Consider the following 27,274-nt stretch of genomic DNA (forward strand, 5'->3'; position numbering starts at 1 on the left):
AATCCTTAAACAGTGATATTTCCTTAATGATCATTTAAGTAAAATGTTTTATAACATAGTAACAAGATGCTTCTGAGTGACAACAAAATCAATTAGATTAACTTAATTGCTGGTCATATATTTTTTAGTGTCTAGATATATTTCACCTATTATTCACATGAGATCTATCTTTCAGACTGGATATGTGTTTGTCTGTTGCTTTTGTATATATTATTTTTCAATGAAATGAAGGCAATTATCAGAGCATTCTCCATTCCACCATTACATCTACCTACCTCCTGTCCCCCATTTTTTCCCAATTTTTATTTATTTTGAGAGAGAGAGAATCCCAAGCAGGTTCCATGCTGTCAGTGCAGAGCCTGATGCAAGGCTTGATCTCACAAACCACGAGATCATGATCTGAGCTGAATCAAGAAGCTGACAATCAACCAACTGGGCCACCCAGGTGCCCCTGTCCCCCCACTTTTTTTAAACTGAGTTATATTCTCAATCAGCCCTTGCAGGCATGTGAAAGTGAAATCCTGCATGTTTCTCCTACATAAAATAGTCAAGATTAAAAGAGAAGAAGCATCAGACTTTTTTTTTCAATGTTTCCATTTAAACAGACACGCATTGTGAAAAATCTGTGTAACTATCTGATTGAGTTGATGCTAACAGTCAAATGAGTGATTTTTTTTTTTAACTGAACAGAATTACGTGCTGTTTTTTAGTGCAGTCTGGTCCTCATCAGAAAATTGTGCATTCTCAGTTTTGCTGTCTTTTTGTCTTATATAGTATACTAGATTTACCATAAGAGTCACAAATCCCAATTGTTGTATGAACAGATAGCCTTTAATGTTCTGAAAATAATTTTAGCACTTATGAAACCTTGTTTATTTATGTTCAATACTGTAGACGATTCAGTTAAGTTCACACCAACCTAAACTTCCTGCTAAATGAATTATGATGATAACTTTTTAATATAAAGGTAATTTTATTCACCTAAATGATTTGTTTATAAACTTCAAGCTCTAAATCAAATACGCATTGCTGATTAACACAGAAGTTGAAAAGATATCTCAAATATAGGTTAAAATCACAAGATTTGAAGCAAGATTTTGCTAGGAAAATGGAGATCATTTACTTTGATTTTGGGCAGATGTTAGATACAGCTTTATAATAAGGAAAAAAGACAGATAATCCATTGTGTTGAAACTGTTATAAAATCTGTTACTAAAGCCATATGTAAGCTTCTGTCACATCAAATATATGTTGATGATACAGTATCTTCAAGATCTCTACTTTATCATGCAAATATTTACATCATTTTGGAGGAACATAATATTTCCAAGAATAATTTATTGAGAGTGTTAACAATTTCATATTCTAAAATAAGAATTATAAAATAGATACGAATCTTAGGTGATATAAGTAAATATGTTAAAACTATGTACTATCTTTATATCTGGTGGTTTTAGATTATTATAGCAAAAAATGTATTGTCTTTGAATTAATTGAACCTGTGCAAATACAAAAAAATTAAAATTATCTAGAAAATTATTTAGCATTTGTTAGAGGCAAAGAATTATGGCTTTTATGAAATGGTAGCAGAAAGCCACATACAGTAAAAGTGCCTATACAAAAAGACAAGATTAGCTGCTTAGAAACTTAAAGAGCAGTAACAAAATTAACATTTTTATTGGAGTCAGAGAAGAACTGATTTGATTTTATGGAAAACTATATCAGCAATGCAGAAGATAAATTTGAAAACTTCTCCCAAAAAGCAGATTCAAAAGATAAAGGACAAAAACAACATAAATGATGAGAAATGTGAAAAATTTTAGACTGGAAATATAAAATAAGAAATCTAAGGACTCCTTTCTAATAAAACAGAATAAACACATCTGAAGAAAACTGCTTTGCTTAGTGGTATTCAAGAAATGTCACATTATCTTAAAAACCTTTGGCTCAACCCTTAGGCACACCATGTCAAAAGTATTTACATATGCAGTTTAAAAATTCTACAAACCTGGTCTTATTCATTCAATTTTTTTTTGTATCATGCATATTGTCTGATTCTGTTTATATGAAATCTAGATATTCAGAATAGTTAATTCCATCAGACGGAAGGCAGAGTTGTGGTTGCCAAGGCAGAGAAGGGAAGGAATAGGAGGGACTGGGTTTTGCTTTGGAGAAATGGGAAAGTTTACTTTGATTACGTAGATGAGAAGCCAAGATCCCGAGATGAGACTGCTAACTTAGTGTCTGGGTTTCTTTTGGTCTGTTCCAAGGTCCTTGCTGTCTGACACCACAGACTCGTGACAGTCGATTTTCTCTGGCAGAATTGTGATGAGCCTCACTTCGGTTCTCTGCACCCTTCTGCTCCTTCTTTCCCCTTCCGGTGACAAGTGCAAGGGCCCACGTGATTCCTGTTAGGAGTGGATCTCCATCTCTCTGGACCCGGCCCCTCACAGGGGACATCACAGCCTGGAAGAGCTCTGAGTGCATAGGTGGGCGGGGCTGTCTGCTATGGCATTTGCTCCTGTTGGTGCCAGGCCCTGGGATCCAAGAACTCGCAGCGAGAGCAAACACTCCTGGCTGTGGTGCTGCTCTTAGAAGTGAAAAAGGTTTTTTGTTGCTTTTTCTTATGAAGATCCAATGGCCCTTTCTCTTACAATAATGGGCAGAATATCAACTTATTCGCCTCACAAGGGTTAACACAAGGGCATGAGGCAGTCAAGAACTGTATTTTGGCAACATGTTACCAAGAGGGACACCTCCTTTGTGTGGTTAATAGAATTGTGAAAATGCTGAGAGGTATAGTGTCTCTGCATTGTGTTCTATATTAGTAGAGAATAAAATTTCCATGTTTACAGAAAAGTATCAAATGGCACTTTTTTCAGTAAAATATATATTAGCCTCCTCACTGAAAACACATTAGGTTCTTACTGCATACATCAGAAGTGGAGCAAAGCCTAAGGTATTATTGAGAGCATAAAAAGACTCTCTTGTAGCACGGGTAAATATATTTTAAAGAGAAAACCCAGCAATAATTGTTATATAACAGCAGGTATAATGTATTGTCTGTCATATTGCTTTCATCCACTAGTACAATTTATGAAAAAACTTTCACCAAATCATGTTACATTCATCTTTCCCACCAATCCCTTTATATATACATGAACTACTTTTGAATAAACAAAATAGTTGTATAAAGTATGCCATGTTTTCCTCCATTAGGGATACCTGATATACTACAGTGGTTTTTAAGTCCAAGTGTGACGCTGTACTCAAAAATTAGCCCAAAGTCACAAGCACCCCTTCACGTGTCTTTAGTAGTTATGACCATCAGGCTTGTACACGTATGTATATATAGATATAGACAGATGTGTGTGTATTCTCCACAATATAACCACCTAATGTATGTAGTGTGCAGATATTTAAAATGAAATTTTAAAGTATTTGTGTGCAACAACAGGGAAACCTTTGGAATAATTACGAAATATGGGTTGTTTTGACTTCTGCATTTATACACATTTCATCAAGGAATGCTTATCCATTTACATGCATTCGAACCTAGCATTGAGTGATAGTCTATTTTATTTTAGTTCCTCAAGGTGAATGAATGGCCATTATGGAATTGTGGACCTCCACCCACTCCCTGTGATAATGACACTTTGGGACAAGGAATGTGGGGCTCAACACTTAGTGGCTATGAAAGTTTCACTCCCTACTCAACCTTCTCTGATATTACCTGGCCAGAACAGGGAATGAGGATAGAAGCATCTCATCACAGCAAAGCAAGGGTAGAAATCTAGGGTCTTCACTAGGCTTTTGCTGCCTGAGGGAGGGGAAGACTGTTTGCTTTTGCTGGTGTGTTTGTGTGGTGTAGGGTATGTGGCTGGAGTAAAGCTGTTATTGTAAAAACACTTTCTGGTCCTTTGGCTGAACAAAGAATTTTCTACTTGATTTTGGTTTTTGTGTCTTGGTTATTTATTTATTTATGATTGATTGATTAGTTGCACCCTTGATGTTTACTGGTAGGCTGATTTCTCCAATAAACACAGAGTCCATGATTTATGAGGTGGAAAGAAAATCCAAGAGCCTCATCATCAGGCTCTTCCTTGGCTCCCTAGGTATACAATCAGTTTGCCTATTCTCTTCATCTTTCAGAGTCTGCTTATGTTTGAGTTACGTACCCAAGTATTTTAGCTATACTTGGAGAAATAGGTTAAAGTATGACGACTTTATCTTTCCCACATAAGGGCCTTTTGAACAACTTCTATAGAAGGGGACTTCTTATAGTCTGTATTTTGTTCATCTAATTAAACTCGCAAGATACTTAATCTCCTCGTCTTAGTCTGTTCAGGCTACTGTAACAAAAATACTATAGACTGCGTGGCTAAAAAGAGCTCCCATGTGGAATTTGCCTTTGACTTCTTCATGTAGGTTGTTTTGTTTTGTTTTTGCCATATAACATCTTTTAAAATTTTTGTAGATTTATAATTTTTCTGTCTTGTATTGCTTTTTGATCTGAGTCACTGTGGTTCTCCAATTTCATTATGTTCTGTGGCCAAAACAAGTCTCGTTTTCATGTAATTTGGCCTATTTTTTTGTTGAAAAATATGTACATATATAAAATGTTAAATATGCAGAAGGTCTTGGACAAGAAGTTATAACGGTAAATTTCTTCTTCTAAATTTTTTGCAATACCTTGAATTATTTCTGCTAATAATCTCCTTCCTTCCTTCCTTCATTCTTTCCTTCCTCCCTCCTTATTTCCTTTCTTCTTGCTTTGTAATTTATAGTTCTAATACAAATAATTTATAATTGCTGTATACAGTAATCATAGCCACAATCCAAAAACGTTGTGGATTTCAGAAGGCAAAGAAAAGTCTAAAGCATCTCATGTTTAATGGGAATCAGTAGACTTTCTTTTCCATGATAACATTTAATTTTGGATTAGTAAGAAAACATGCAAGTACTGCTCTTTGAATGAGTCAACTTCCCTAATATAGGCTCAAAACAAGCACAATTCAAGGAATGACAGAAATTAGCACTTAACAGAATCATTCCTTGGTTAGTAGATAATCTCCACACTCTAGAGAGACCTGGGGTTTTCTTCCACCTCAAAAAATTATTTAGGATTCTTGCTCAGAAAGAATTATGAGCCCAGAAAATGACTGGTTTAAGCATTCTTCTGGACTCCCCCAATCCCTGAAGGAGGGATGAAGCTCTGGACTACAGTCATATGCATAAGAATTACTTGTCACCTTAATTTGAGGCCCGGGAATCCCTTCTGCACCTCTTCCTTAGTCAAGGGAGCAGACACGCTGATAGCCTGGATAACAGGTTAATCTTTCCATAGGAGCATCTCCAACTCTAATGCTCTAAGGATGGCTGTGAGAAGGTTCCTCAGTCAGTTAAGACGTAATCACTGGATAACATGAAACTTAATTTAAATATTAAAGAGGAGGGGCGCCTGGGTGGCGCAGTCGGTTAAGCGTCCGACTTCAGCCAGGTCACGATCTCGCGCTCCGTGAGTTCGAGCCCCGCGTCGGGCTCTGGGCTGATGGCTCGGAGCCTGGAGCCTGTTTCCGATTCTGTGTCTCCCTCTCTCTCTGCCCCTCCCCCGTTCATGCTCTGTCTCTCTCTGTCCCAAAAATAAATAAAAACGTTGAAAAAAATATTAAAGAGGAAAATGCAAAAAACCCACAAAATCCAGGGGCACCTGGGTGGCTCAGCCAGGTAAGCATCTGACTCTTGATTTCGGCTCTAGTCATGATCTCACAGTTCGTGGGTTTGCGCCCCACATCAGGCGCTGTGCTAAAGCTGGGGGTCTGCTGGGTCTGGTCTCTCTCACTTGCTCTCTCTCTGCCTCTCCCACGCGCGCACTCGCTCTCTCTCAAAATAAATAAATAAACATTAAAACAAAAACAAAACAAAACTTAAACCTCCGATTTCCCGCGCTCTGGATGAAGTCTGATACATGACATCATATACTCTGTCTAATTACCATCAAGTAAGTAGCAGATCAGTGAGTCTGGTAGGAACTTCACTTTTGGCTTTAGAAAGCAAATCAAAAGTGTAAAATATTTCTTTCGAAATAGACTTTCTGTCACATAGTAAGAAATTTTTCATTTCAAAATTAGTTTCCTACTTAGAAGGAAGTAAGTATTTTTCTGGGGCCGAGAGAAGGTTTTTCGCCAAAAATTATTACCTTTGAAGGCATATGCTATATGTGGACAGCATATGGATTTATTCATAAGCATACCTAAATCAAAAGAAATCTAAAAAATTTAAAAGGTCTGATTCTTAGGGATCATTTTATTTTGTGAAAATATCAGAAGTAGTCCTTGCATTGTAATAAATATAGCAAATGTATGAGTATGAATACTCAGTAATTAGTAAAACATGAATAAGTCACTTATCACATTTTTCACACATATTACCTATGATTTACATTTCAAAGGATAATAAAGACTAAAGGATATATGATATCAATGGTATTTGGCTTTATAGCCCTTATACGTTTATTTTTCTTGAGTCAAACTATTTTTTTTAAAGTTTATCTAGGGGCTCCTGGGTGGCTCATTAGGTTAAGCTTCTGACTTCAGCTAAGGCCGTGATGTCGCAGTTCGTGGGATCGAGGCCTGTAGCAGGTTCTGTTCTGACAGCTCAGAGCCTGGAGCCTGTGTTGAATTCTGTGTCTCACTGTCTCTCGCCCCTCCCCCGCTTGCACTCTGTGTTTCTCCTTCAAAAATAAATAAATGCTTAAAGAGCTGGTGTCTTTAACAAAATAAATAAAGTTTATTTATTTATTTTGAGAGAGGTAAAGACTGCAAGTGGGGGAGAGGCATCGAGAGAAGGAGAGAAAGACACTTAACTCACTGAGCCACCCATGTGCCCACTGTTAAACTATTTTAATATCAATTTGCATCACTTTTTCCTCAATTTGTTCCTCCATAGCTTTTCAAACCAGTGTCATGAATACAGTGAAAAATGAATTTGATTTACAACCCAAAATGTTTACAACCCAGAAATTATTAGTTATCTTATTTTAGGGATTATTAGAATCCACAGAAAATAGGATATTACTTTTCAAAACTCATGTTTACTTTTTCTTATCGTCTAAAAGATTGTATAAAATCATGACAACCAAAAAGCTTCTTAGAAACTTTCCAGCATCTGGGGCGCATGGTTGGCTTAGTATGTTAAGTGTCTGACTATTCTTTTCAGCTGAAGTCATGATCTCACAGTTTTGTGAATTCAAGCCTCACGTCAGGCTCCAAGCTGACAGTGTGGAGCCTGCTTGGGATTCTCTGTCTCTCTCTCTCTGTCTGCCCCTCCCCCACTTGCTCTATCTCTGTTTCTCTCAAAATAAATAAATATACTTAAAAAAAGAGAGAAAAGAAAAGGAAAGGAAAGGAAAGAAAAGGAAAGAAAAGAAATTTTCCAGCATAAAAGCACCTGAAGTGTGACATTTTTTCCCTTTGATTACAAAGTTGGGTTTCTTTGGCACGTACATCACATAGATTGATGGCATTGTATATTTTATGTTTAAAGCAACAGATTTTTGGGTGCCTGGATGGCTCAGTTGGTTGAGCATCAACTCCTGATTTCGGCTCAGGTCATGATTTCCCAGTTCATGGGTTCAAGCCCTGTGTTGGGATTCTCTCTCTCCCTCTCTCTCTGCCCCTCCTCCCTTCAAAATAAATAAATAGACCTTAAAAAAATAAAGCAACAAATTTCAAGGTACTCTTACTCAATACCCCCTTTTGTATCATTTGTAATTTAACTGGAAAATACATTTAAGTACTTGGACATTTGTAGATATCAGAATAAATATACAAAATACAGCTTATTAAAATGCTTTTGGCTTAATTATAAAAATCATTCCTTTTGTTTTGACTTTTTTAGAAATAAATAGACATGAATACACTGTGAACATAACAGAAAAATGTTCAAGCAGAATATCTGTCCAATTTTATGATTTTATAAATATCCATACGTTAGCATGCGCTTTTACAGTTAACTTATTTTTTCTCAAATCCATATTGTACCTTTAGACACAATTTTAACAAAATGAAATTAGATAACTCACAAATGAAGCTTTATAGAACTTCTATTTAGAGTATTTATAAAAGTAATGAGTGAAAAGTTTTTTTTTCCCTAGTATACTATTCACAATTCCTAACATGATTTGCATTTATATACTTATGTTCATTTTCCTCTATTCATAATTATTGTTTTAAAAATAACTTTTAAGGATCAAGAGATTTAAAAGAACTGCAAAATATGTGTTCTCTACTTTCTAATATCTTTGAAGAAGAGTTTACACTACAAGTATTTTAGATGATTTCTATAATATTAGTAAAATATTAGTATATGATGATATATTACTATAATTATATATTTATATATAATAGACATAATTATATTCATATATGCTTTTAGATAAATGTATACATTATACAAACAATGAAAATCACAAGCATGTTTTTTTAAAGAGACATGATCTTTTGAGATTGATATAGCTCTTAACATCTTGCGTCATAAAATTCATAACTTAAATGGGAAGGGTAGGAAACAACTATTTTCAGAGTTTTATTAGATGCTTGTACAAATCCTTGGTATTCAGATATTATACTAATTTGTAAAGAAGCATATAAAGAAAAATACAAAATTTAATACACTTAGATGATAATATAGGAAATGCATAATGTTTCTATGTGTTAACTAGGACACTAAAAAAGAAAATAAAACAAAAAACAAAAAACAAAAACAAAAAAACCAAAACAAACAACAACAACAAAAAACACGGTAGAGTGGCAAGTTGTCCCAGATGGCAGTTACTTAGTCAGTTTTTATGCCCTGGGTTTCTCATGCTTTCATCCAAGTATGATCCTACAGTTGGTCTTATCAGTACACTTAAAGACAGAAATACATATTGACTATAAATAGAAGAAACAGAAACATGATGTCCATGTGCTTTGCAATAGTATTATCTTATTAAGGCACTTAAGATAGTATTTGAGAAAGCATTTTGCCTGTGGCTTATTGATGATTCTGGAGAAGGGCATGTTATTTGACAAGATCAGAGTAATCTAGCCTATGAAATGCTAAAACAACTTATTAACAAATAGAAAAAAAAAAACATAGATTGAGTGTTTGCCTTAATGTAAACCTGTAATATAATTAAAAGGTGAGTTTCATTTGTAGTTTTTATCGGCATCACTGAAGACATTAATTTGTAAATATTCCTAGTTGCCCAAGAGGTGTTGTAACATTGTGGAAAAAAATATGAATGATAACTAGGAAGTAAGGTCCTATTTTAGTCCTAGTTCTGACATTAGATATCCTTTTGAATTTTTTTGAATTATCATTTCTTGGTTTGATTTACTCATCTAAAAAATAAACACTAGACCAAAAATGCCCCTTGGATTTTTTCAGCAACTATTATGTGCAAAGTTCCATGCAAGTCACTTGGGTTTCTAGGAATCAGTCTATGATTCTAAATACAACATTTCATTGCATCCTAGGTTTAGAGCTGCAAGGACCTTAGAGGTAATCTAAGATGGAGATAAACACTTTGTTCATAAACGCTATTAATGAGATCTATTGAGAACAGTAAATAGAGAACACATTAAATTACATTCCCATTTTGCATAATTATAACTAATTATAGTTATTAGACTAATGATCTTAGTCATCAAGAACAATGTAATTGTTATAAAGGTTAAGAAACATAACAAATTGACATCATTCTATTACAGTTCTTTCATAACTCCCTGGATATCCGTTTTCAATTTTCTTCATGGGCTTTACTTTTTTTGCTTACCCTTAAAATAGGAGTTCTCCCCTCAACTTCCTCTCAAGCAACATTTTTGGTCTTGTCAACTTCTGATACTGCAGATTCCATTTAAATTATCCCATAAACACCAAAAAGCTTAATTACCAGATATATAATGATACACACCACACACACATCATTGATATATATGTATGTGTATGTCTTTGTGTGTTTAACATATATGTATCTCAGAGGTGTATCTCTATAAAACACTCAGAAGTTTAATTACCACATTTATATGTATGCCATTTCTCCATCTGTATCTTTTGTTTTAAATATCTATTTTTGAGAGAGAGAGAGAGAGAGAGAGAGAGAGAGAGAGAGAGAGAGAATGAGTGAGAGCAGGGGAGGGGCAGAGAGATAGGAACAGAGGATGTGAAAAGGGCTTTGCACTGACAGCAGAAAACCCAATGTGGGGCTTGACCTCATGAGATCATGACCTGAGCTGAAGTCGGATAATCAACTGAGCCACCCAGGTGCCGCTACATCTGTATCTTAAAACTAAACCTTTGTATATCTCTTTTTGGAATTCCCCTAAGAACCTCTATTCCAATATGTCCAGAGTAGTGACACTCATCATCTCTTCACAACAACTCTTTTTCACCACAATTCCCTGTGTCCCTTAATGTCCCCAAAAGCCACAAATTTGTAATCTGGACTCTTAGATTTTCTCACATATACATTCCCAGTCGCTGTACAAGTAGCCATCAACATTTGTGGATCCTATCCCAAACTGTAATTAACATTTTATCGTTTATTTTTATCTTTCTTTCCCTTACACACTTCAGATTTATTTTCCCCTGAACGTTTACCTTAGCTTCATAATATGATTACTGTTTTCACATGCCCCGCCCCAGCTTTGAATAGTGTTGGTGTTACCGCCTGTGAAGGGAGAAACCTTCTAGGAAAAGGCCAACGGTAATCTAGATGTTTAATAAAAGTGGCTAAGTAAGAAACCTGCCATCTACAAGACACTAAAATCTGTGTGGAGAGGTACAGCCTGGGCATTCTGAAAGCTACCTATCCAACTCATTGATGTTTAATTTCTAAGATATGTCTGCAACTCAGCGGATTTGGGGGATTTACTCATTTATCTTAGCGCTTGAAGACCAACTTGAGGTTTGTCTTGTTTTTACTCTTTGCATGGTTACCAGGTTCTTTAAGACTGACACATAATTTTTCACAACGTCCTTTCTCTTCCTACGTTTCTAATCCAACTTTAATTAAAAAATATCTACCACCGTGGAATTCTCAGTGAATTCTTAGAGTCATGTACGTGTGGAGAAATTAGTTTTGTCTCTCCACTTATTCTAAAAACCCCCAGAGACACGTAATTTTATATTTATATAAAACCCCCTTCAGAGTGTTCTGTTGAAAAATTAAAAAGCAATAGACACATCAATCAGTAAGTTGCTGAAATATCATTGGTTAAAAAGTTTATCTGTGCAAATAACATAACTTTTAATTAATTTTGGTAAAAGAATGACAGAAGTACACAGTCTGCCCTCCAACTGTGTCAAAGTTTTCATTTTATTGGGAACTCGAGGGTTCTGCTAACTTTCCAACGGCAAATAAAGATTAAGAAATCCAAATGTCAAAACACAATCTGAAATATGAAAAGTTTCACTGCCTAATTAGCAGATTTTGGAGACCATGTTAGCAGGTAATTAATATTTATTAATGCCTATTTTGAGCCAGCCTCTACATTGGCTGCCTTTTTATTTCATTGTATCCTCCTCACAACTCTGAGAAGCCATTTTTCTTTCCATATTATACGTATGGTAACAGAGGGGCACAAAGGTTAAATCATTTGCGCATGGTCCTAAAAATCATAGGGCACAGAAAACCTCAAATACTGGTGCGCCTGATTCTATGGCTCACAGATCTTTCACAATGCCACAAAACAGAATTTTGCTGAAGTACTTAATCCAAAAATTTTCTCCATTAAAAATAATATTTTTCTAGAATAAGAGATGTAAAATCAGTCAGAATAACTTAAATAATGTAAAATGCTTCAGGTAAATGAGCTATGGTACATATATAGACTTTCTTTCTTTCTTTCTTTCTTTCTTTCTTTCTTTCTTTCTGAGTGGGAGAGAGAGATAATGAGTGGGGTAGAGGGCAGAAGGAGAGAGAGAGAGAGAGAGAGAGAGAGAGAGAGAGAGAGAGAATCTCAAGCAGGCTCCATGTTGAGAGTGAAACCCAACATGGAACTCGATCCCATGATCCTGGGATCATGACCTGAGCCCAAATCAATAGTCAGATGCTCAACTGACTGAGCCATCCAGGCACCCCTAGACTTAATTTTTAGAGCAGCTTTAATTTCACAGCAAACTTGAGCAGAAAGTATGGAGATGTCTCATATACCCCCTGCCCCTACGTACGTATAATCTTGGCCATTATCAATATCGACCACCAGAATGTACATTTATTACAAGTGATGAACCTACACTGACAATGTCATCACCACTCAGAACCCACAGTTTACATCACAGCTCACTCCTGTAACTTCTATGGGTATGGAAAATCATATAACGACATGCACCCACCATTGTCAAGAGTAGTTTCACTGCCTTAAGTAGTTTCTGTGCTCCACCTAGGCTTTCCTCCTATTTACTCTCGCAGTCACTGCTATTTTTACCGTCTCCATAATTTTGACTTTTCCAGAAGATCATGTCGTTGTAATCATATAGCATGTAGCCTTTTCAAATTGGCTTCTTTCACTTAATAGCGTACATTTAATGTTCTCGTGTGTCTTTTTTTAAGTTTATTTATTTATTTTCGAGATAGAGAGAGAACGAGCACGAGCTGGGGAGGGGCCGAGAGCGAATCCCAAGCAGGCTCTGTGCTGTCAGCACAGAGCCCGGTGAGAGGCTTGAACTCACGAACCTCAAGGATCAGGACCTGAGCCAAAATCAAAAGTCAGACGCTTAACTGACTGAGCCACTCAGGTGCCCCAGTTCTGTCTTTCTTGATAGCTCATTTCTTTGAATGGTGAATAATATTCAATTGTCTGGATGTACCACAGTCTATTTATCTATTCATAGGCTGGAGGACATCTTGGTTTCTCCCAAGTTTGGACAATGATGAATAAAGCTGCTATAGATATTTGTGAGAGGTTTTTGTGTAGACACACATTTTCAACTCCTTTGTTAAATACCAAGAAGCATGTTTATGGATCTTATGTAAAAATGTTTAGTTTTGTAAAAAATAATAAACTGTCAAACTGTCCCCCAAAGCGACTCTAGAGTTTTTCACTGCAACCAGCACTGAACAACAGTTCCCTTGCTCCATGCCTTTGCCAGCAATCTGCGTGTCGGTGTTGCGGATTGTGGCCACTCGAATAGTGCCCAGTAGTATCTCACATTTGTTTTAATTTTCAGTTGTTCAGTGACAACACATGGGCAGCATTTTTACTTGGGCTGATACACCAACTGTGTGTCTTCTTCAGGGAGGTATCAAAGTCTTTTGCTAATTTCTTAACTGGATGGCTTGTTTTCTTATGATCGAGTTTTAAGAATTGTTTGTACATATTTGGATGAGTGCTTTATCCAGATGTGTCTTTTACAACTATTTTCTCTCATCAGTGGCTTAGCTGTTCATTTTCCTGATAGTGAATAACATATGAGAATATGCTCCTTTCCAGGGCACCTGGGTGGCTCAGTCGGTTAAGCGGCCCACTTCGGCTCAGGTCATGATCTCTACGTTCAGTTTGTGAGTTCCAACCCCGCGTAGGGCTCTGTGCTGACAGCTCAGACCCTGGAGCCTGCTTCAGATTCTGTGTCTCGCCCTCTCTCTCTGCCCCTCCCCTGCTCACACTCTGTCTCTATCTCTCAAAAAATGAGTAAATGTTAAACAAATTAAAAAAAAAAAGAATATGGTCATTTCCTTTGTCCACCTCAGTCTCTGTCTCCAGTATAGCCGACTATTCCATTATATCAGAGGTTGATGTTTTGGAAAGATAATGGAGATAAAGTAGAGAAAGGGAGATAAAACTTTAATGCTATTCATAGTTAAGCCCTCGTACATCTTGTTGACTGTTTTGACTTCACAGTACATCAAATTTTGTTCTATCAAACATTCTGCTATTTCACACTGGGTCAGTGGGATATTTATTAGAGGAGTTCCCAAATAATTTTAAACTCAATAAAATAAACAGTGTAACAAGACCTGAATTGAGCCATATCTAAGAAGGGACAGGGGGGAGATGGAGAGAGATGTGTCAGGAGAGTACAAAAAAAAAAAAAAAAAAAAAAAAAGGAAACTATGTGATTTTATTATACAATGGTAGCAAACACTAGTGGCCTCACTATCAAATTGAAAGTTTTTCTCTTTTAAGTTTTCTTTTCGTTTCTTTTCAGAGCTTGGAGGTGGTGTGGGTGATTGCTAATACAATGTGAGTATGTCTCTCCTGTTAGTAAACCTGATACCAAAGAGGAAAATATCAGGCATCGCTCCTAATTTGGTCTATTGCTAGTTGACTGATTATATAGACCTCCACAAAATGAGGTTCCCTAATTCATGGCGAATGTCACTTTTACAAAACACCCTTGCCTAATGGAAAACAGCTCAAGGTTATTTATAGGAACAGGATGACAGTTTATATCGGAACATGCCTACTAGTTGTAGATCTTGAACAATGCTGTTGTAGAAATCTCAGTATCATGTTTTATATTATCAATTACTTTGATTCTTTCAACTTTGGCACTTAAAAAAGCTAAGATTACAGAGGTGCCTGGGTGGCTCAGTTGGATGAGCGTCCGACTTCAGCTCATGTCATGATCTCACAGTTTGTGACTTCGAGCCCCATGTGGGGCTCACTATTATCAGTGCAAAGCCCGCTTCGCATTCTATGTCTCGCTGTACTCACTAGTACTTGCTCCCTCCCTCTCTCTCAAAAATAATAAATATTTATTTAAAAAAAAAACAACCCTAAGTTTACAACCAAAAAGAATGGCATTATTTCTAATTCTACACATACATGATAAACCAGAATTTATTTTTAAAATGTGCCCTATATTACAGAGAATTAAAATAATTCAGAAGATGCATTCATCTAATATTAAGTCCTTCCAATATTTTGTTTTTATCCTAAATACATAGATTTGTAGATTTAACAATTTTCTTAGTTTTTCATGGAACTTTTCATATATCATAATGTAACAAATTAAAGTCAAATAATATCAAGCTTATAATCAAAATATTTAAAACTTGCAAATTATTTAATGACAGGTGCCAGAAATATAATACAAAGTCATTAAATATAGTAATATTTTTTACTGTAATAAAATATACTAACGTAACTTTACCATGTTAGCTATTTTTAAATGTACAGCTCAGTAGCAGTAATTATATTCACATTGTTGTGCAAACTTCACCACTATCCAATACTAATATACATACTTAGGGAACAGAGGAACTTTGGTAAGAATTTCGGTGGTATCATGAAATTAGGCTTAATGCAATATAACTTTATTTCTCTAAATAAATAGCTTAGAATTTACATTCATAGTATGGGCCTTTTTAAACACATTGTTTTTAGCATGTTTGTGGAAAGGACATTAGTCTGAAAATTATGAAAGTTCTTACAGCAGACGTAATTCCACCATGTATGAGGAGGTGTTTAGTCTTGGGCATATCCGCTGCAGATCAAGAAAAATGAGTGATCTAAATCTGTGTGGTTACTAAACCCGATGCCACTCCATCTCTTACATGTGGCTAAACCTCCCTGTTATATCTCTGACATTCTAATATCCTCCCTTTTACTTAGTATTTACAGTTCAATAAAAACCAAAAGCAATTTAAGCAATGAAGTAAAAACAAAAACATAGAACAAAACCAAAAAGGATCTATTCTGGTTCCACTATTTTACACCATGGCCTATTCTGTGAGACTTAAATAAAAACATTAACGTTAGACTGGACTAAATAGTGTATATTTATACTAAATCCTCCGGTGCTAAATTGTACTGTAGAAATGAATACTCTTACCTCCTTTTAGACTGTTTGCCTTTAAATCAAGCAATGGTGGAACCCCTAGGATACAAGAACAAGCTAACTTAACTATAAATTAGCACAACATTGATCAGAAATATTAACAAAACTCCCTCAAAAACTATAAAATTAAAATACAGTTAGATGCCTTTCTAGTTTAACACGTGGATGCTGGTGAATATATTTATTTTATTGTTTTATGAAGGATAATCCTTAATCTTCTGTGAAGTCAATTGGAGGTAATATATAAGAAAATGTTGCTATTTTCCTTAATAAATCCTATTTCTTTTTTAATCAGTTTTATTCCTTTGATCACTGTCATGTGTCACTTCCCTAAAGCTCTCAAAATAGCTTAATATGTTTAAAAATATATATTTACTGCACAAGTATTTTATCACTCATATATATTGAAATTAAATTCTCATTATTGATTTGGTGGTAATTGCAGTAGGTACTTTTATATTATGAAAAATACATATTATCACAACCGTGGGCATATTTACTGAATGTATTTGATTTTTCATAAAACCATGGGTTAATTTCCAGTTTCAGGAAAGTGTAATAGTGGTGATATTAGAATTCTGAACTTCAGGGGTACGTGGGTGGCTCAGTCAAGCATCTGACTTCAGCTCAGGTCCTGATCTCATGGTTCATGGGTTTGAGTCCTGCATCTGGCTCTGTGCTGACAGTGTGGAGGCTTCTTGGGATTCTCTCTCTCTCCCTCTCTCTCTGCCCCTCTCCTACTTGTGCGCTCTCTCTCTCTCTCTCTCTCTCAAATAAACGTTAAAAAAATTTAAGAATTCTGAACTTGAAATCTTTTAAATATATATTATTTATGCAGAAGTTAAAAAAAGTGTATGACCATGTTTCCTCCCAATTTTAAAAATTTATATTGAACATAATTTTGAATTTTACAGTAAGCAAGTGGGTCAGCTTATTTTACTTGTATCTCAAAATTACCAACTACATTTATGGACAAAATAGTATGTATACCACTTTACTAATTTTATTGTGTGAATTATCTGATTTCTTCCTCACAAATTCCTTTGGTGGCAGGTACTCTTTCCATTTCCATTTTACAGAAGAGGAAATATAGACAGAGAGAACTTACATGGTTGGGTTCACATCTCTAAGACAATGGTTTCTACTGCAGCTTGAACTCAGAGCTGACCTGACTAATGAGAAACCTGTCAGTATGGTAAACTGCTATGAATAGGTAGGAAACATCTGTTCTCAATGAGTTTGTAATACTTGTTGAAGAGTTAAAGAATTCACAAGAGGGGCACCTGGGTGGCTCAGTCAGTTAAGTGTCTGACTCTTGATGTTGGCTTGGGTCATGATCTCATTGTGGTGAGATCAAGCCCCACATAGGTTTCTGCTCTGACAGCGCAGAGTCTGCTTGGGATTCCCTGTGTCCATCTCTCTCTCTGCCCCTCTCCCACTTGCTCTCTTTCTCTCTCTCAAAATAAACATTTTTTTTTTTAATAATGCATAAGAAACAGCAAAATAAACCTACAGGTTCTATAGCAGTCAACTCAACTTAAGACTCTCATTACAACTGTTGGCTCCACTAGTTGGAAGAATTGGAAATGAGCCTGTTCTTGTTCCTTGGCAACTAGCTATGACATGGACACAAAGCATTTTCAGTTGGAGAAAACTATCTAAAAATATGCATAAAAAATCCAAATGAGTAATGCGTTAGACTGTGAAGACACAGACCTGATGAGAAGGGCCTTTATGCATTGAGAACTAGAAGAGAAATGACTCCGATTTCCCATAGATTTTGCAAGTTGATTGGTTCTACTTTGAAAACGTTGACAGAATAGAAAAATCGGTTTACCACTTCTTAAAAATTAGATTCAGAATCTTGGGTTAATAAATTCTCTGAGGATGGCAATTGATGGAGGAGTGAATAATGAAGAATGATTCCAAAGTAGTGTCAGATATTTTAAAATTTCATGCCTCACTTTCCAATATAAGTGGTTTCACATTATGATACAATATGATCTACCAGATGGCTTGTAAAAAAGTACGCTTTTTTTCTTTTAGCTATCAGATCCAGTATCCTGGATGATCTCCAATCATGAGATCATCACTTGAGTTCTGAGTATTCACATACGACTGAACAGTTTCTCAGATGTCATCAATGACTTTGAATAAAATCCGTCACCGTTAGCAGATATTAGGATTAGAACAGTTATGGGACCAAAATGGGACTGATAGACCAATAATCTAATAAGCCATGTATGCATAGTATGATTAGCCAAACTCTTTACTGGGCAACTGATACAGATCCAAGGAACAAAGTTGCAAGTGTTCAAGGTCAGTGTTGTCCACCCTTTCTCTGATAAGCCTTTCCTTGGAGAAAGAAATGGAAAGGAGATTAATGATAGAGTAACAGTAAAAGTTCTTAGTTCTGTAGTTCCTCTGTAATTCTTCACCTGAAAGGACTCAAGCATTCCTGCTGGTGATTGCTCTGTAATTATTTCTTTTACAGAAATACAAGGCAATCACATTTTAAAATAGAGCCCTGCTTCTTTATAGATGGAGACTAAAAGCCTTGTTGTACTATGCATTAGGATGAATAAAATAGAGGTAAATGGTAGTGACGTACCTGTTTTCCACAGGACTGTTAAAAATAGTCTTAAACTAGCAAACCCCAACTTTGTGAGAAAGTTGAAATCAGACAGTTGCCCCAGTGCACCATTGTTTCTATGCTCCTGCCCTCAAACCCACATTACATTTATGGAAAGATTCACAACACAAGAGAAGGCACTCCTTTCTTGTTTCTTTGACATCAACGTCACCTCATTTTTCTCATGTGTGACTCACCTGGCTTCTTATCTACCTTCTCTCCAAATTCATTCTCATTCTCTCCCAATTGGCCATTACCTGAAGGGTTTCTTGTGGCTTCTTTTTAGATCCTCATCTTACTGTATATTGTCTGCCTAGAAAATCTGACCCACAATCCTATCACCACACATATGCCAATGACTTTCAAATTCATATAGCTCTGACCTATAGGTGTGCAAAAAAGGTTGCCTCCGTGATATTGCTATTGGAGGCCTCCGCAGGAAATCAAGCACAGTATGTTGAAACATGGATCTCGTAAGCTTCCTCCAAAAACAGTCCTCTTCTGATGATCCCTACTTAGCGAATAGCTTCAATATCCATCCTGTTCTAAACGACGGAGAACTGGTATCATCATCAGTTTTTTTTCCTTTAATTCTGCTCTGCCATATACCAATAAATAAATCATTGAGTACTATTATCTTTGTTTTGTTTCCAAGCAAAGGTGTCCCTAAAGCCAGTAAATGGATGCAGGGGTATCTCATTTGGAAAGAGATCCCAGGATGTTCTGAGGGAGAGTGGAGGAGGTAACAGGAAAAGGGAGAAAAGCTTATAACAGATGTACTATTGCAGAGGTTACTGCTGTGAGAAACTGGGGCTCAATCCCTGTAAAGAATCTCTGAAACACCAAGCACTAAACACCTCGGAATTGTCTCTCCTCCATGAAGGGAAGAAGAGGCTGGGTGTTTATCCACCGCCTCCTTTTATTTGTCTTTGGGTGAGGCTTGCTCCCCAGGCCTTAACTCTCCAGCTCTTCCTGACTGGAAGACAGAGCTTATGCCAGTAAATGGCAGGGGAAATTTCTGAAAGCATAGAGACCTGGGGCCATCAACACGTTTGGAAGTAGTTACGAGTGACCTCCAAGGTAGGCTGAACGGATTCAGGCAGGTCATGGAAAGCATCTGCTATAGCTGTCAATTTTACGGTGAGTTTCTCTTCATTTCCATGTCTCTAGCCCTAGTCCAAGATTTTATTCCCTCTTACTTGGGCAGTTTCCTTACCTATTTTCTACGTACACTGAAACCAGAGTGATCTTTCTCAAAACACATCTGTGATTATGTCACTGCCCCCAGCTTAAAACCCTTTTGTGGCTTTATCTTGTTCCTAGAACAAAGAGCAAGGATCAAACTGTTAACACATAATGGAAGGTTCTGCAGTTTGGTTTCAGCCAAGTCCAATTTCATTTTGATACACTATTTCCCATGATTTTTGTTTTAGTCATATTGGCTTGTTTTTATAATACGCTAACTAAACTATATATCATCTCACCCTTGAATGTAAGATACTTTTTTTTTTTAATTTTCTTTAAGGTTTATTTATTTCTGAGACAGAAAGAGCATGAGTGGGGGAGGGGCAGAGAGCGAGGGAGAGAGACAGAATCTGAAGCAGGCTCCACGCTCTGAGTTGTCAGCCCAGAGCCCGACGTAGGGCTTGAACTCACAAACCCTGAGATCATGACCTGAGCTGAAGTTGGTTGCTCAACCGACTGAGCCGCCCAGGCGCCCCTAAGATATTTTCTTATGTCTTTCCCTGTCAATTTCCTTTCGTGCTGTATATCATTCTGTTCATGTAATTATTTCTTCTTCAAGATTTGAAATGCAGCACATTTAAAAACTTTCTCCTTATTTTCAGTGCTCCTAATTTTCAGAAAGACACAGAAATAGTTTAAAATAGTGCTATAAAATAGTCTTGTGAACAGGCACTACTGTCTGTTGTTTGGCGATCGACCTGGTGTCCCTTCTTGGGGGTTCTTCTCTTATTTCTAGGTTATCACACTGCATATTCTTCATCATGCAATCAGACATTGTAATTACACAATCACTTACATGAGTATTGTATGGATTCAATGTGTTTGATGATCGCTTCTACTTTTTACTAACCATAGGAACTGTGTGATGTTGTCTGCCCAATCTTTAGTGTACATCTGAAAATTGAGACCAATTAGGTATACTCCGTAGGACTGATGTAAAGATTCAATTAGTTAATTGTATGTAAACTGCTTAGCAGTGTCTGACATGGAGAAGGATGCCAACAAACCTTAGCTGCCTTCCTCCTCCTCATCTGAGTATCCTACACGTGTTTTTTCTCCTACTACAATGAACAGTTTTTGCATTCTTTTTTCCACCTAGTATTTTCAGTTACTGGGTAGAGATTTTAAAAATGCCTCCTCATATGGCAAAAACTTAAAACAATAAAACAAATTATGTGTGTGGAAGTAAATTTCAGAAAGGTATTATTTAACAGGTGCAAAATGAAAATCACTGGTGATCCCGTCCGGGCATGGTGTCACCTGAATGGAAAAGCATTGTTGCGAGTAAAACAAAAGGTAAAAAATAGATTTAATTGCACTCTGCTAACAAGCACATTAGAGCCTAGAAATATCTCAATTATCCAAATAGCAACTGCATAGAAAAGTATGATTCCAATTAAGACTTGAAAGCAAACTGAAAATTGACAATGTCGAAAAGCACCTTGTACTAGATTCAGCTTAAAGTTACTTATCCAATTAAGGAAATAATCACTGGCACATTGCCAAGAGTGGTATTTACGTCTTCGTTTTTGTTTGTTTGTTTTACATGATTTTTCTTCTCACAAAATACAAGAACCTAGTACTAATTCATTTTTTCCCCTGAAGGATGTCAAGCCTCTTAAACCCAAGTAAGCCTAAATTCAGTGAGGATCACAGAGGAGTTTTGTTTCTTATCCCATTTTAAAATGTCAAATGCATCTTCCTCAGCTCTATCTTGGCTCCTTTTGTTGTTTGTGATGTTTAGCTGTGTTTTGTCCTTTAATATACAACGCCCAAGTTATAATCATGTTGGAGGAAATAAATTGATGCAGATTACACACGAAGTAAAACTGAGCTTAAACAGACCTCTCAAATATTTTCTCTTTCCCAATACTATTCGTCCCACTGCTACTGTGTTTTCCAAGGTGTTTTGTCCTCCCATGACTGTCCTGAATTTCTACACATTCTTGTCTCACTCTTGTTTGTTTAGGTTGGAAAAAAATATATTGTTCCTTTGAATTAACATTGAATGAACACTTATTTAAAAATACATTCATGTTTTGAAGTAAAATTTATTAATATGACATTAAATTCAGAACATGTTTTTTTTTTTCTGAACAAGAAGAAAATGTTACGTCAGTTATTCTTTCCCTAACATGTCATGAACTGCCCTCAAACATTTTCTTCCCTATTTCTTTTCAATGATAATTTTTCATTAATGAAAGTAGAGACTATGAGTAAAATCAAATGATTTGATAAGGCAGCTAAATTTATATCTTTATGGAAGTATAATCATGTGAACAGAATAACTTTTTACTTTAATGAAAATGAAAATGAATCTACTTCCAATTCTGTTACATTTTATCACTCTACAGAACTTTAAACAATAATAACAGGGTTTTAAGATTGAGGTGCCTGCTTCTGGTTGAAACTATACATATAACATATAATGATATTCCTCCTTTGCAGACGATATTAAATTAAGGTTTTTATACTAAGTAGCATTACATGGTTGTCTTTATAATGCAGTCCATGAGGATTATTCTGGCTTTTTTCATAGAGTATTTCTTTTTAAATTTTATATTTATGTTTCTAAATTAAACTTTAGCTCTATGAACTCTACTTGTAGAAGTGTCTACTTTGTAATTTTGTGTTCATTCGGGTTATTTATGGATTCTCCGTGGACAAGAGCATCATTTCTTACTCCAGTGAACTGTATAGCCTGCTCTGAGACTATCAAATACAAGCCCCTACATCATGATGCATTTGTGATAAGGCACCAATTTGTAGAATGGTCTCCCATACTGTTTCCATCAAATATTTCTTCTGAAGTATTTCTCATAAGACACTTATGGTTTTAACATGCATTAAAAATTTTTTAAATGTTTTATTTATTTTTGACAGAGAGAGAGAGACAGAGCATTAGCGGGCGAGGGGCAGAGAGAGAGGGAGACAGAGAATCCGTAGCAGGCTCCAGGTTCTGAGCTGTCAGCACAGAGCCTGACACAGGGCTCGAACCCATGAACTGTGAGATCATGACCTGAGCCAAAGTCAGGCGCTCAACTGACTTAGCCACCCAGGCGCCCCAACATGCATTTAATTCATAGATAGTCATCAATATTTATATGCTTGAACTTTTATCCTATTATGTGTTGGATAATTGCTACCATTAGATCATTTCCCAAAGGTTTACTTTTCAGGCTTGTATAGTGTTTCAATGTCATATTATTTTGCAAAACATAGTTTTTAATACATGATTTTCAACTCGAGGCTTTAACCCAAGCTAATGAGTAATGGTAACCCATTAATATGCTTTATAAAAATTTTACCTCTACAACTTTTAGACATTTAATTATATTGTTACCAATATTTTATTTCATTAATTCTTATGTATCATGTTTATTTTGTTACCTTTACATCTTTGTACTTTATATTTACCTTTACATTTTATAGAATACATTACTATTATTCTATCTTTGTAATTCTTATCTTAAAAAAATCATAGCTATAGCTACTAAAATATTATTAACACAGCCAAATATTTAAAAATCATAATTATTTCATTATAAGCAAATGAGTTGGTTTCCAGTATTGCTGGATAGTTGTATTTAAAGTCTGCGTTATTTCATTAACTTTTAATTTTCTATCTACTTTTTGCAGTGAATTACTCAAGTATGATCTTAATTTTATATAGCCAGAAAAAAAATCATTAATGATGATAACATTTGCTGTTAATGTACTACTCACTCTTCTATTAACTATTTTAAACCCTTTGCACATAAAAACGTGAGTTCGTAGAATTAAGAGCGAAAGGTTCTAATTTCCTTTCAAGATATTTCACGATGTGTATTACTTATTTCTACTAGGGCATCTTACTCCTTTGACAATATGTGTCTTGGGAATAAGCCTTTTTTGACTCAGGGCAATATTGAGTATATCAGAGCAGTTAATACTGCACAATGTGCAAAACCAATGGTGTGCATCAGAAGGGATGGGTATATATGAAGAGCAATTTGATTCATCCATTACTTTTTGAAGTAATGTGAGACTAACATGTAATTATTCCATGTGACAATGTGTTGCCTCTTAGCACCATGAAGGAAAGCATAAATACATTAAAAATGTCAGCAGTACAGAAATACTGAAAGGCAACAATAAATAGTACAGTGTATAAATGAAGCATAACCTCTCTTGAAGGCACTTTAAGTCTACAAAAGCATACTTATGATTTTTTTTAAAGTTTGAATTTTGGTATGTAATAATTTTACTGTTCATATTTCCCTTTATTTTATTATTCAAAAATGATAGGTGATTGGCAAATTTAAAAATCTAAGTGAAAATTATATCCTCGTGTCTATTCAGTTATCATTGGAGATAGGCTGTTTTATTTCTTTAATATCTGTATTAAACACATATGCACACATATGTGCAGAAGTCTAAAATACATTTTTTTAATAGACAGGGGTAATGCGTCTCTTGCATTGAAACTGGTTCTACTTAGTGATTTTTTTTAATGTCTTGTGGAAGCCTGTATATTCACTCAGAGTTGAAGAAATGGAAAATAAAAAGGTGTTCTTAATAGTTGATTACATCTTTGAAAGTCTGGCATTTCTGATTCCTATGTAACCCTATCACAAACAAACAAACAAAAAGACCTAAAGCAAGTAAGTTGTAAAGCAGATTAGTCTTTATTACTAGGTCGATCTATTACTTTCAACATATTCTTGGGAAATTTTATTTTAGGATATGCAGTGGACAGATTCCTAAGGTGTTTCATATCCTTCCATAATCTTCCCTTGTATGTGTGTGTGAGTGAATACGACAGGATATCACTCACATGGTTAGACTATCTTACATGGCAAATGATATTTTGCAGGTATAATTAAGGTCCCTAATCAGCTGATTTTGTATTAACCAACAAAGAGATTCCCATGGGTGGGACGGATCTAATCAGGTGACTCTTTTAAAGAGACTCTAAGCAGCAGGCACATTCAAGGCAAAAGAAATACTCCTCCCAGCCTCTAAAAAACAAATAAATATGCTGTGCACTGCCAGGGAGGGCACCATGTGGCAAGGACCAAAGAGTGGCCCCAAGGTGCTGACAGCAGTCCCTGGCGAACAGCCAGTCAGGAAATGGGACTTCATTTCAACAACTGCAAGGAGCTGAATTCTCACAAAACAAGTGAGCTTGGAAGAGGTGTCAGCTTCACAGGAGAAGACAGACTTGGCTGACACCTTAATTTCAGACTAGTGAGACTCTCAGCAAAGAACACAGTTTACTCCATAATCCAGACTCCTGACTGCAGAAATGGGGAGATAATGAATTTGTCTTGTTTCAAGCAACAGTTTGTAGTAATGTGTTATGAAGCAATAGAAACTAATTCATACTATAAAGAAAAGGAATAGAGGGATGTAGGGAGATATTAGGAAATTTGTAAAATATAAAGATATTTTAAGAAAAAAAAAACAGAAAATTTGAAGCATAAGGTATTTCATGTCAGATTTCCTATGCTTTATACTGAAGTTCCCAGGACAGAAGGCCTATATCTTAGTAATTGTCCACTAATCTGATAAGTCATAAATTTTTTAAGTAGAAAATTAACTGCATATATTGATACTGTCTCATATATATTGAAGCCAGAAATTATTTTTCTTCCTTTTTTTTTCACATTTATTTATTTTTCAGAGACATAGAAAGATGGAGTGTGAGCAAGGAAGGGGCAGGGAGAGAGGGAGACACAGAATCTGAAGCAGGCTCCAGGCTCTGAAATGTCAGCACAGAGCCCAACACAGGGCTTGAATCCATACACCATGAGGTCATAACCAGAGCTGAAGTTGAACACATAACTGACTCAGCCACCCAGGTGCCCCAGCCAGCAAATTATACTTATATGTACTGTCCCATCTTTGATATTTATCATTTATATGTTTAATTTATGTACATGACCGATACAGGAAGAGTGCATTGGAATACTGTCCATGGTGTAAGTTTTATTATATGCTCATAAGCACAATTAAGCTCTTTTTTTTTTATAATCATATCTAGATCTTGGTTAAAATATGATGTTTAAAACTGGTTAAAACTTTAAGCACCTACCAGCCCTACGATCTTGAAATTTATAAGTAGTACTGAAATATATCTAACTATAATATGGACCTTGAATATATGAATGTAAATTTTAAAAACCTTATGGTACTCCCATGTACATGATTCAAACTCATTGAGAGAGGTGAGGTCAGCACTCACAGTGTTGTCATTCTTGTATCTAGTGAATGTTAATCCTATCAAAAGAGGAAATAATCTTGAAGATAAATTTTCTGTGTCAACTTGCTAGTCTGTAGTCCCCAATTATTCAATCAAACACTGTTGAAGGTGTTGCTGACAAGATACTTTGTAGATGTGATTAAAATCCATAAGGAGTTGACCTTTAAATAAAGGAGATTATCCCAGATAATCTGGGTGGGTCCCACTCAATGAGCTGGAAGTCAAGAGCAGAAGTGAAGTTTCCTTTGGGGGAAACACAAATGTGCCCATGGATTTCAGCTTCTGCTCTTGCCTGAGAGTTCCAGCCCACCCTTCCTGATAGCCTGTCCTATGAATTTCATACTTGCTTAGGCAGCCTCCACAATTTTATGAGCCAATTCCTTGCAGTAAATCCCTTAATATATATACTTTACTGTTTTTTTTATTTTCCCCCCTCTGGTAGAGCCCTACCTGCTATATACCCTCTCTGCTTTGTGAACTTACAATGGCAAAGGAAACTCTCATGGATATAAAATCTTTAGGTAAATACAATACTTTTGTTTTACCATCATCAAGGGCATGATATTTAAACTAAACAAAGCTCATAATAGACGAACACACCTATCATAGAGCAACTGAAAATTGGCAGCTCTAACAATTAATTCTGGATTTTAGGAAATATTCAAATATTTGTACATCTTCATAATACGTGCTCAAAATAAATAGTGCTTAATACATGTTCTATGTGTATATGATTATTGCTGAATTGATTTTCAGTTGGAACTATGCATATTCATACCTTATGTGAATTTTTCACTTTGAATTATGCATATACACGATGTACATGCAGGATATTATGCAAAACAACAACAAAAAAGCTAAGAGGAATAAGAAGGGCTTCGGAGAGAGCATGTACTCTCTTGTGAGGGCAAGCTTTCAATGGCATTGAGGTCATATCACCAGGGATTCAATCATTTCTGACAATCCCTTCAACAGCAAGGATTATGGGCTGACATCTCATTATTGAAGTACTGAAACATGAATAATTTGTTCTACACTGATGGTCATGAGATACTGAAAGCCATACAGTTATGGGGTCATATCTCTAAAGAATACATTTTAAAAAGATTACAAAAGAATAATGATGGGAAAGAAATATTAACGAAAGCTATATAATTTTATACATATCTTATGATTTTTACATGTATCTTTGTTTTTATAATTAAAAAAGACACGGTTATCATATTAATCTTGCTTATGCAATAAAACTGTTTTTCTAAAACTGTATATTTGCCTCACTTGCAAATTTTCTAAGAATTTAAATGCCAGAAAAATAATAAAAGTGA

The sequence above is a fragment of the Lynx canadensis genome, chromosome B1, assembly GCF_007474595.2.
Source record: "Lynx canadensis isolate LIC74 chromosome B1, mLynCan4.pri.v2, whole genome shotgun sequence".
Classification (NCBI taxonomy): domain Eukaryota; kingdom Metazoa; phylum Chordata; class Mammalia; order Carnivora; family Felidae; genus Lynx; species Lynx canadensis.